Source organism: Lonchura striata, chromosome 7, assembly GCF_050655825.1.
Source record: "Lonchura striata isolate lonStrDom1 chromosome 7, ASM5065582v1, whole genome shotgun sequence".
In the NCBI taxonomy this organism is placed as follows: Eukaryota; Metazoa; Chordata; class Aves; order Passeriformes; family Estrildidae; genus Lonchura; species Lonchura striata.
The window spans coordinates 5,970,016-5,982,766 of NC_140709.1; positions in this window are offsets into that span (position 1 = coordinate 5,970,016).

Genomic DNA, 12,751 nt, shown 5'->3' on the forward strand with positions numbered 1-12,751 from the left:
GCATCTCCTATTCACTGCCCTGCCTGGCCAGGCATCAGATTTTTTTAGAAGAAAACAAAATAATTTAATAAATATTGAATAAGAACAATCAAATGACAATGGAGACAGGGAAAGACCACAATTTCACTTTAACTGAGGGAAAGTGTTCCCAAACCACTGAGAGAAACAGCATGCGCGTATCTTTTCAAAGGGCAACAGTATTTAATAGCATGGATACATGAGCTTTGCTTTTTAATTTTTTTTTTTTTTTTTTACTGTGTTTTGTTGCAGGAAGCAGTGGCAACACCCATGTTCATTAATACTGAGGGTGCAATGCAAGAATTGCCACACTGGGCTGAACTTCTGCAGAGCCAAGTGACTTTGATGGATCACAGCTGCACTTGGAACCGAGCAGGGAGAGATTAGCGTGTCTCAGGCAGAGAGATTCCACTCACCTGATTCTTTTCTGTTCTGATGAGATAATTTTTCTAATTAACCTTGATAACACTTCCAGACACCAAGGCCTATCCACACACGGATGGAAATACATTTTCAAATGGACATTTCACTTCTACCCATGTTCCCTAGTAAAGAATAGATAAATTTAACACCTTTGTTGCCAGCTGATTTGTTTGGGTAGCCAAGGCTGAGCCTCTTTAACAGAAACAGAAGTTTCCCCCAAGAGCCTTTGGCAGAAATCCAGGCTTCCACTGAGGTGTCTTGTGTCCACTGAAGGAATAAAGGGAGCGGTAGGAATTCAGGAGCAACCTCAGTGTCAGGTGTCAATTTCTGTTTATTCCTCTTTTGATGCTTATCAAGGAAGTCAGTGGTGCTGGCCTTTTCTAAGCAGGGTCTGAGCAACTCTAAAAATGTTTTGAAAGACAAAGCATGCCAGAATGGGGTCCTCTGGAAGTGTTCAGCATCTGACCTTTATTCCTCACACCATCCCACCTAGGAAGAGGAAGGACCATCTCATAATCCCACTGAATTCTCCTGGAAGTGAAATGAACCATTGCCCCTGCTCTCACCTACTTTGCTCAGTTTTAAAAGTGTCCAGCAAGAAGTTTTTCAAAGCTTTCCTGACCCTTGCTCTTGTCCAGCTTTACACCAACACTGATTTTCTACTCTAGAGCTGGACACACAAATCTCTGTTTCCCTGAAGGACCTGTGACCCCTATGAGAAAGAGCAGAAACTCCCTGGCCATTCTTTCACCACATCCTTTGAACCTGCTCCAGAAGAGGTGAGGCAAGTTCTGCTTTCCCAGAGCACTTGCTGCTGGTCAGGTTTTTCTCTGATACTTGAAAGATGCTAAAGCTTGCTGAGAATGCATTATAAAAAAATCAAACGTGCTATCAAGCCTCAAATGCAATGAAACTGGATTTATTCCTAACTATTCATCATATTTCCAAGTCTTTGAATATGTTGTTACCAACAGATCAGTGTTTAAAGGGGGCTGCAGCATCATTTCTTAACCCTTCATGCAGGCAGAGTAATAGAGGATCAATATCACAGGTAAGAGCCTGCAGTTTCCCCAGGAGCTGGCAATTTAGATTTATGAAGAAGTTTTAGGAGGCTATTTGGCACCAGCTAAACCGAGTTCAAGAGAGAGCCCATGTAGATGGGAGGTTTAGGAACACAATTTTAAGGATGTCACAAGGCTTTTTTCTCTCCTCAGAGGTTGTGCTGGTACCACATCAGCACCCTGCCTTTCCCCCTCTCACAGAGAGGCTGCTCCCATTTTTCCTGCAGCTGGGTTTGTACAAAGCCAATACTGATCTGTCTTGTTTCAGGTGATTTTATAGGTCTCTTAACAAATGGTAAAAAATGCAATTGCTGTGGGTGAGCATGACTTTACTGGGCAGAAATGATCTTTTTGTTGAACTGGATTTCTCTAGCTGTAGCAATTTTTTTGTGTTTTCCTTCTCAAATAAGTCAATTACACTGTTCATTTCTGAGCCAGTTCTACAAAGATTGTAAAATGAGAGTGTTTTGTAAGTAAAACACCAATAACTCAGAAATTATTTATTTAAACCCCAGCTGTGCCATTGACCTGAACAGACTGATGAGGAGCTGTCACTCACCCAAGCCTCAAAGACAATCTTTATGATGGTTCACAAAAATATTTTGCAAAAATTTCAGACTTGACCCTATGTATAGATATATATTTTGCAGACATATTTTGATGAGCGGTTTTGTTTCACTTTGTTTATTTCTGAGGCACTTTCAACCTCGTCAGCCTTTGCCATAGCTTTTAAAGGACACAGGCAGAGAAAGAACAGATGGAAATAAGGATAATTGCTTCCTTTGAGCACTGAGAGAAATGCACAATGCCTATAAGGTCTCATCCAAAGTTAATGGAAAGACCATCAATCCATTGTACCTACTCTGTGTTCACAGGCTCTGAGCAGCTTTCAGGGATGGAGCCTGATGACTGCAGGAGGTGAGGAAATGCATTTTTCTCCATTTCACTCAGGCAGAGATTTTTGTTCTTCCCAAGGTCACACACAACAATGGAGCAGGCATTGAAGCTGGGTATGTCAATTCTTTGGTTGCCAATCCTTGCAGGGATTGAAGTTGGGTATTTCAAGTTCTTTGGTTGCCTTATGGTGACCAGATCCCTCCTCACCTGCACCACAGCATCCCTGTAGCATCAGCAGTCCCAAAGCTCCTCCAGCATCCCCCAGCCCACACTGCAGCACCCTGGTATTGGTTATGAAGTTCCCTCTATAGGAAAGGGGATTTTGCACAACAGCTTAGGATGTGGAGGGCTGGGATGTGATGAAGACCCTCCTGCTTTGGGCTAATCACAGCTAAATCTGACTCTGCCACTGCCATGCAGCACATGAGGAGTGCAATTTTGTGTGGGACACATGTACAAAAATAAGATAAATGGTATTTTGAACTAAATGTGCACTGTATGCAGTGCTCATGTCATTCCTAGGACCTACACAAAGATAGCATGAAGGGCTTAGCTATGAGGATTGAAACAGTTGGGAGAATTCAGAAACCATAGTTAAAGAACTTTAAAAGAACATCTGAGGAGATGAACCTTTTGATAGGATTTAGGCTGCCTATGGGATTGTAGAGCTTTAATCAACAAAAGCAGCTTATTCTATCAGTGTCATGAGCAACAGCAGAAAAGGCTTCATCAGTGAGGAACACTGTAGAAAACAATTTCTTTGGTTTAAAAACTTGTTTAGAGCAATCTGAGACTCCCCCCCTTAGTCTGGCGACCATCTGGGTGGATTTTGCTTTGGAAAGCCTGTTTTGAACTAGAAGCAAGCAAACATTTGTTCACATGGTGGGAAAGAAAAGATTGAAGCAATGTGCCAGAACTGGAAAAGCCACCCATGCATATCAGTACATTTACCTAGAGCAAAATAAGCTCTTTGTTTTTGGGACATTGTCTTTAGTCCCCTTGTAAAGGTCTCCTTGACCATTCTGCATGGTGCAAAGTCAGAGAAAGAGACTGTGACATCTATTTCTATAACACACAATTGTGTTCAGATCCATCACCAGACTCTCACACGTTGCAGACTGTGGGGGTGACTTTTATGTTCCCTAACTTTATTTTTAGTCACCCCAAAAGCAGTTTTCAGTGGGCCAATTCCCTGGGGAGGAGGTGCCCCCCTGGCTGGCAGCACTGCTGGCAGCCCAGCCCTGGAGCAGAGCACGGAGCATCTAGGGGCTCTGGGGAGTTGTGCAGGAGCAGTGCCCAGCAAGGTGGCAGTGCCAGGCAGTGTCACCTCCTCTGCCTGGCTGGGGTGCCAGAGCCAGAGCCAGGGATCTTGGGCAGCTGGACCCAAAGCCCTCAGCTGGTGCTGGGGCCCTGTCCAAGCCCCATAAAGAGGGATAGATGGTGAATTCCATAATGGGAAGGCAGAAATTTTTATTTTCCTTTTCCTTTATGGTTAGCTGTCATGAATTTGGGTGGAACTGCTTCTTGGATGGACCCCAGACAGTTTTGTCTCTGTGCTGCAGCACATTCACTCCAACACTCACTAAATGAGCTGGCAAGTCAGGTGGTGGTTGTTTCCCATTTCAAAGTATTTAGCACCTTTGGCTGTTTCTTTGGTAACTGATATAATTCAGAAAAAAACCCAAAAAAAACAAAACAAAAAAAAAACCAACCAACCAACCAAACAAAAAAACCAAACAAACCCAAACCAGGAACTGCTAATGCATATCCAACCTAAAGAGTAACTAAACGTCCATCTTCTTTAGTATTCCCAGCTGTCAGCATTTCCTAAACCACTGAACCTGCCTCACCCCAAGCACAAAGGTAAGAGGATCTTTGTATTTCGTGCTTCTTTTCATAGCTTTAAATGTGGTGTAAGTAACCTTTCCCATAAAGTCAGCTAATGTGATCCTTCATCTCAGACATGCATAATTTACAAACCTAAAACTGATGGGTTGTCACATTTGTATGAATCCACATACGGGGTGAAAAGTTTGAATATTTTGGAAGGAGGTGATACGTGTCCCACAAAAGCCACTGATAAATTTGATTATTTGTGCATCATCACTTTTGTGGCAGAAAGACAGCTGTGCTGCCTGACTAACATCAAGTACTGTAAGGCTGCTTTGCTAGTGTACATTTTCACAATCTAATGCTAATTTTTGCAAGTGCAAATATTTTTCCTTAAGGACAATTTTTATTTCTTTTCTTTAAAAATTACCTTGAAGCAACCTACAACTCAGTGTTAAAATGAAAAGCACAGGTTTAAAATAAATGTGTTAAAATGCTTTAAATTCCTGTAAAATCGTTCTGAAATTTTTAGAGCTAATTGAGGGCACCTATGCAGGCACATAGTGCCTTCCCACCAGCACTGCAGAGTCTGAGAGCTGAATTATTAAGAAAGCTCTTTTGCTGGATTTCTGACAAATCACTTTAATGTGCCAAAATTGATTTGGCATGAAATCGTCAATAGCCCCTCCAGAATACTAATAGCATTAAAGGCAGGGGCCAGAACTGACAAACTTGCTTGGCTGGACTTGGGTTCATAAATTAGCAGTGAGGTGTCCCAATTAAAGCCCTCTGCTCCCAGCTGTGCTGTGTGTCTGTCTGTCCTGCTGAAGAGATTTCAGCAAGGGACAAATGGGGAAGCTGGGAATGCTGGGGATGAGGAGAAGACTTTATTCCTTTATTTAATGGCTTTGCTTCTCACCTCTAATCTTCATCTACAAGCCTTAGATGCTGTAGGTAACCACCCCAGATAGTAGCTAAATTACTGTAGTTTTGTATTTTTTTTCCCTTTGTTTTTGTTACGAATCCTCAGATCTTGACTCTGAAGACACATCTTCCTTTTCATCCATTGAGGGCACCAGCACAGCCCAGTCTCAGGACAGAGAGCACAGAGCTGGCAGGTGAAAGTCACTGACCTGTTCTCCCAGCCCCACTCTGGGCACTCCTCGTGGCCTTGGATGAACCTTTCCCAAGCTTCCACTTTCTTTCTGTAGGACAGCAGTGTCAGGGCTAATTTCCCATGCATGCTGAGAACATCTCTGCTTACAGTCACCCTCTTGCCTTGAAGCCCAAATTTACTGTGGGATCTTTGGTGTGTAGAGCAATCTTCCCTCAGCTGGTGGTGTCTATGGAATTGAAGAGTGTGAAGCAGCATTTGGACCAGCTCTTTAGGCAATAGGTACATGTGTGCTATCTCTGTAACATTTAGGGACAGAAGCCTCAGGTGACATAAATCTGCTTCCTTTAACATTGAAATAATTTCCTGTGGTGGAGATATTGATTCAGTTCAGCTGAGGTCCAGGCCTCTGCCATTTCAGCAGCAGCAGCGTTTCCTAAAACAATTGGGAAAATTACAGCACAGGAGGAGCTCTGGAGCCAAGCTACAACTCAGGGGAGCTAAAACTGTCGTAGCTGATTACCAGAAATGAAAGCTGCTCAGAAACAAATCTGAGTATGAATTTGGAGCGCAAGAATTAATTGAGAAGGGGATTCTCTTTGTACTTCTTTTAGTAGGTCAGGCAGTTTATCCACTAAGATGCCTTTGAAGCTGCCAGCGAGGAAGGCATCACTGGAAAGATGAAACGAGCCAGTGAGTGAAGTAATCTGTGTGTCCTAAACCCTATTCTGAGTGAATTTGTTGCATTTTTGAAGTCTGAGCCAAAGGGTCCATTACCCTTTCCAAAAAGAGGGTGAGGAAGGGATGGCTCTGGGAAGGGATGGGTGAGGGTAAGGTACAGCTTTAGTGCAAGAACAGGTGGGACACTGGGAGGCTGAGCTTCTGCTTGGCTCACACAGCTGTGCAAACATTCTTGTGGTGCTGCAGAGAACACCAAAGCACTGACCACAAACTCACAGCAAGGTGCTCCCATCCTGGTGCCACTCATTTGATGGTGGGGTGGGTCAGGTGAAAGTTTGTGGTCATATCACGGTGCCTTAGTGGATGGCTGTTCATAGAGCCATGAATTCAGTGGGAGTTTTACATTGATTTTAATAGAATGTGGCATAAAAAGCAGATAAAGGCACAGGAGCTAATCAGTTGAATACAGGGAAGACCTAGAACTCCTGCAGAGGTCAATGAGAGAAATGGTTTTCCCCAATAACATACAGAAAGGTATTTGAGAAAAAGAAATGTGCACTCAGAGCAAAGGAAATTGAATGTTTGTTTTTTCTGGCCCCTGGCTGCTTGAAGATACTGACAGTAGAAAATGCACTTTTTAAAGCTGCCTCTGGTTTTTACTTTTTAGAAGAGCAATGTATGATTTTTATCCCAAAGAGTGCAGAAATAAAAGAGATATTAGGATCCTGCAGAAGGGCAATATAGGATTTTTTATCCCAAAGAGTGCAGAAGTAAAAGAGATATTAGGATCCTGCAGTCCTGCTCTTGCTCATCAAAGAAGAATTGTGGAAGACCAAGCCATCCTCTGCCTCCAGCATCCAACCTCATACCTAAGGCATCACTCACCCTTCACTGAGGATTGGTGAGATATAACGGAGGAGAAAAAAATGCAGTCAGAGGATATAGCACATTTTAGGAAGTTAAAGTATGAAAATACTACTTACTTTGCCCCTAATGTTCCGTACCTATAGCTGGAAAACCAATAAAAGGGGCTTTTTGTCATAATGCTGTATTACATTGTATTTATTGTTTTTTCCAGCCTAAAGTGCTTTGTGCGTGAGATTAAAACGCTGCGAGTCTCAGCCCATCTGGCCAACCAAATGGATTTCGTGTACAGGATCACTGCCAGATGTATGCCAGTTGTAAGTTTAATTTTTGAACATATAAAGTGCCTGAGGCTCTGTCTGTTATTCAGAGGAAACCATGTTCCAGTTTTCCAAAACAATCCAGCTACAGTTCAAATCTAGGAGTATGGTCCATTCTCCTTCACCTGGTTTAAGGGCATATTCTTCATTTCTCATAAACAGAAAATGATGGCAGGAGATTTTTGAAGATATCTTGTGTGTTAGGTGTGTTTGATCACATCTCTCTGACCTTATGGAATGGTAAGAAACACAGTAATAAGTTTGCTTAAGGACTTTCACTGAAATTGTCTAATTGAAAGATAAAATTCAGTACTCTAAACTAATTTGCACTTATTTGTGATCAACTTGGAGAATAAATGCTTTCAAGTATATAATAGTTTATGGTATCTTAAAAGTGGTATTTAATTTATTTGATTTATTTTAAATGAGGAACTAATGGAAAATGAGATGTATTTTTAGCTTTACATACTCTAAGAAGGATAACATGCATTTAATTTTTTATTTTGCAAATGTTCTCACATAAGAAAATCTGTAGCCTGGGATACATATTGTGGAAATTAGGAAAGGTGTGAGCAAAGATAGCTCTGGGCTTTGCAAACAGTTCTTGAGGATTTTGTTCAAAACACACCAGCTGAAATCCAGGGTAAAACAGGATTTGGGTGATGGGAGACAGTGATTTGTGGGTCTGGCTCTCCTCCTGCCCACATAAGTGTATTTCTTTACAGCTGAAATCCTGAGGTTGAATTACTTTCTCCTAAGCAGACCTGAAGGCCCAATGAATCAGAGATAAATGTTTGGAAAGGAAAGACTGACTTATTTGTCAGGGCACAGTTATTCTTTGCTGCAGGGGAGGAGCTGGTGAAAGCCAGACACCCACAGCACCAGGAGCTCCTGCAGGGAGTCTCAGGGCCACCAAAATTGGGACAGCCCAGCCCACTCCTCTGGCTGGGTGTGGCAATTTCCATCCCAGCCCAGTCAGAATATAGGTAGGTAAAACCAGGTTGAAATGTTTGGGAGAGCAGCAGCCACGTTGCTGGACGCTGCCAAGAAGCAGAGCCTACAACAGGGATTTCTTTGCAAATGTCTCTAAATCTAAAATTAAATCTCAGTCTTCCTAAGAAGGGGTTGCATTGGCTTTGAAATGAGCAGGGCTAATTGCAGCCGTGCTCCTGGAGATTGATGAGAAGTTTTGGTGAGCAGCTCAGGAGCTTACCCTGTGGAAAGGGCTCCATCACCTTTTGTATGCACCTTTCCAATGAAGGGCCATAAAAGAAAAGCTGGCACTATTTTTTGTAGTCTATTTTATTTCTGAAAGTCATTTTTCCTGTGATATTAGCCCCTTTTTTTCCTCCCACACACTCGTATAGGGGGTGGAAATCAGAGGAGCCAAACAAATAGCAGATTTCATAAAGTAAGGAGCAGCAAATTGAGCAAGAGGAGGATTATAAGGACTAAATCTTTTGTTCAAAGAGTGATTAAAAAGCATTAAGTTGGATGAAGTCAATCTAGAGCTTAACTGAGTGAACCTTCTGCTCTGTTTTTCTTCTGTTTGGTTTTACATGTATCAAAAAATTAAAGGAGTGGGAGTGACCTCTTGAGGACTGCTGAGGCTGGGGCTTTTTAGAAAATAATAGTTGAGCAAAACCAGTTGGACATAAACTCTTTTTCCTGGTTTCCAGGCAATATAAATTGTCCTGGCCAGCTGTGTCCAAGAGCAGCAAGAATAAGTTCAGGCTTGTTTCCAGCAGAGGACTCCATTTACACCCAAATGTGTGTGCTGTGGGGATTCCTCCAGGCAGTGAAATTCTGGGATTTGTGTATTCCTCTCACCATGGCTTAAGAGAAACCATTCCCTGCCCAAGAGCAAATACAGCTGCAGTCCATTGCTGAATTAGGGAATCTGTCAGGGTAATTGTTATTTGCTTTGCATTCAGAATACCTTTCATAATTTTTTTTTTGTGGACTTAAGATTAAATCTGCACAAGATGAGGCCATCCAACTTTCAGGGTGGTCTGCCTTACAAAAAACTGTGCATGTAGAGGAGCACAGCTCCTTTGCAGGAAAGAGCAAAAATATGAAGTAGGAGTTGTCAGTGGATGCTGTGCTGTAGCCATGGATGAACATCAAGAGAGACTAAACCCAACAAATAGTCAGATTTCTGCACTCTGCTTGTGTGTGGCCTTTGGAAAGTTCTGAGCCTTGTTTCCACACTGTGCTTGGACAGAAAGATCAAGGGTGGGGGACAGTGCAGCTGTAAACATAAGCAAAGTTGTGTTGGTGTATTTAGTGACTTAACTGTCCTCTCCTTAGTCTGGTTTTAAGTGAATTGCCAGTTTGATTTAAATATAATTGCTAATTTCAAAATCATCTGTCTCCAGCCATTTGCCATCATGGGCTCTTTGGTCTGTACATTTTTGTATTGTCCTGGTTTGGCTTGACAACATTTCCTTGATCTGAAATATTTTTATTTCTGGTCTTTGATGCCCTAATGAACATGGCAATCTCCATCTTCACTTCTGGAAAATGCTGCTCTTGGACAGCAGCTGTGTTCCATTGCTCTGCAATGTGGAGTGACAGCTCATAACAGAGCAATGCAAAACTCTCCCAGTGCCAGCAGCATTAAACTGAGTTGTACTGGGCAAAAAAATTTGCCCTGAAGCCTTTTGCTCCCCTTGGATCTTACTTTCTCCCTTGACTCACATTTCTCTTTCTAATGAAAACCAGGAGGCCTGGCCCCCATGGGGCACTTGAATAGAGATTGGAGGAAAGCTGTTTTCCTTCCAGCAGATTTTTTTGCTGTTCCATCACCTTTCCTATTCTCTGACTATGTGAAAAACATGTCCTTCTTCCCCAGAGAGAGCTCACAAGTGCTCTAGTGGATATGGCACAAGTCTAGGGCAGGAGGTACTGACTCTTCAGTCTGGTCCTTCTGAGACTGAGCTTAGCTCTTGAACAGAGCAGGGCTTGATTGTCTTCTCTCCCTTCTTCCCCTCTGACCATTCTCTGAACTCTCCCTCCAAAATCACTGTTATTCCCATGGAAATTTGCTTAATCAACCAGCTAACAAAAAGCTCCATATGGTTCCAGCCAAGAAAGTTTAAAAACTGCAACAGGACTTGAAGAAGTCTGTTAGCTCTAACCATAGGGGATACACATATTTATATAGGCTTTTTTCTTTTCTCTCAAGTACAGTGAATTATCATGGAATCATAATGTCCTCTCAGAATTGCTTTTCCAAGGGATGATGTTGTATAAATCATGAAAACTAGACATGGAAAATATTGAGTAGGTCTCCTGGTCCAGCCATCTGCCAGGAGAAGATTGTTCCCTGCAGAATTTCCCCCATTGCTCTGCTGTAGCAAAGTACCACAGAGATGCTTTATCTGCAAAACAGCTCCACGCCTCTCTATAGTCCTGCAGAACTCATTATCTTTAGTTACAGAGAAATGATTTTACTCCCTTGTTGCAGAATAGGGTCTTGTCCATAGCATTGCAAGTTTGCCCACATCCCCAAAACCACAAGCATAAAACATCATATGGGCTTGCAGGTCAATAATTAAACCAGAAATGTATCTCATCCTCTGCCACCACGTAAACTTCCCTTGCATAACATATTGATAACCAACCAGCTACCACTTGATTACTCCCCCATGAATAATAGGCAGCACAGCAAAATGTTCCTGGGAAGCAGAGAAGGAACATTTCATTACCAGATCCTCTCCCTCTTTGCCAGAAGCTACCAAACAATAAAATGGAAAGGAGAGCTATAGTTTGTGACATCTGTCAGTGCAAGTAGCCTTTGGTTCAACCTGGGCTGTTATAAATATTATATTTGAAGTATTAGCAAGAGCAGATTGGATTGCAGCAGGTCCAGAATGAGGCAGCCTGAAGGCTGGCAATAAAACTGGGAGAAATGAAATGCTTTGGCATAAGTTATCTTCTGCTTTGCATTGTAACAGGAATGAAGAGGAAAGAGGGAAACCTTTCAGCCTGGTTCAGCTCATCTGGAACATTTATTTAGAAGAGCCATTTTTGCCACCCTGGTAAAGAGGGACCATGCCTGCCTGGGCAAACCCAGTGACACAGACAGCATCCTCACAACTTCTGTTTAGTTACCCTCATCACTCTTCTGTGCTTTCCTGCTTGTGTTGCTCTGTGTTTAGCTATGTTTGCATCAGCACTGGGTTTGGACTTGTCCTCACTTTGGGCTGGAGCTGGGAGTGCAGGTTCAACGTGCACAGGCTGCTCTGGTGACCCAGTCACGCTCTGAGGGGCAGAGTCTGGAGAGATTCAGGCACTGAAAGATGAAAAAATACTTATTCCTCTTGGTTTCACACAGTGTGAGCTCCTGAACCACCATTTAGTTTTTGCTGTCATGTTTAGAGATAACAACGATTTTAGAAATCTGGTTCAAGTCTTTGCATCTTGGTCCTCCACCTGTATTATAGAGAGAAAATTATTTCTCTAGCCTAAAATTTTGAGAAGATAAGAAACTTCTGGCAGAGGCCACGAGTCCCCCAGCTAAACAGGAAAATTCATTATGTACATTGAAATCCTTCAAGGGAACAAAGAAAATCAAAAGAGTGAGAATGTCTCATATTCCATTCTGTTACTGCAATTTTAGGTGTTACTTGTAAACCAAAAAATTTTAGCAAAAAGTTTAATTTTTTAGGTTCATAGTGTAATTAAAAAAAAAGTAAAACAGAGAACCAAGAATCATTTAACATTTTTCCTCTAGCAATGAGACAACAGAATAGGCAAAAATTATTGAAGTCATGGACATTTCCACACCACTAAATAAACCCTGTGCCTTGGCATACACAGGGGATTAGGAAAGAGAGATGCCAGAAATTGGCCTAGACTATATTTCCCTAGAGGAATAAAGATATATTGAGGGAAATCACTACTCTTCCACTACATAAGATTAAGAAATTGTGATTTTTTTTTTTCTCATTTTAAGAACGCAACGGACTGGATGGGAGCCACCAGAGAAAGCTGATGGCAAGAAGAGTGGAGAGAAATCATTCCAGTCAATACTTCAGAAGTGTGGACTTGCATTGTTTGCTCAATAGCGTTTTTATTATAGCAGAAATGCTCATCTAAAGGAGAATTGACTTGATCGTCTTGGGCAGAAAGATGTTATAAACAAATATTGGTGATGAGAAGCTCAACATGACTCAGCAACGTGCACTTCCAGCCCAGGAAGCCAACAGAGCAAGGAGATTCTGCCCCTCTGCTGTGCTCTCCTGAGACCCCTCTGGAGCTCTGCATCCAGCTCTGGGGCTCCCAACACAAAAAGGACCACATGGATCTGGTGGAACAAAGATGGGGAAGAGCCAGGAAGATGCTCTGGGAGCTGGAACCCCTCTGCTCTGGGGGCACACCAAGAGACTTGGGGTTGTTTAGCCTGGAGAAACAGCTCCTGGGAGACTTCAGAGCTCTTTCCGGTGTTTAGGAGGGCTCCAAGAGAGCTGGAGAAGGACTTTGGTCAAGGACATGGAGGGACAGGACAAGGGGCAATGGCTTTAAACTGGCAGATGCAG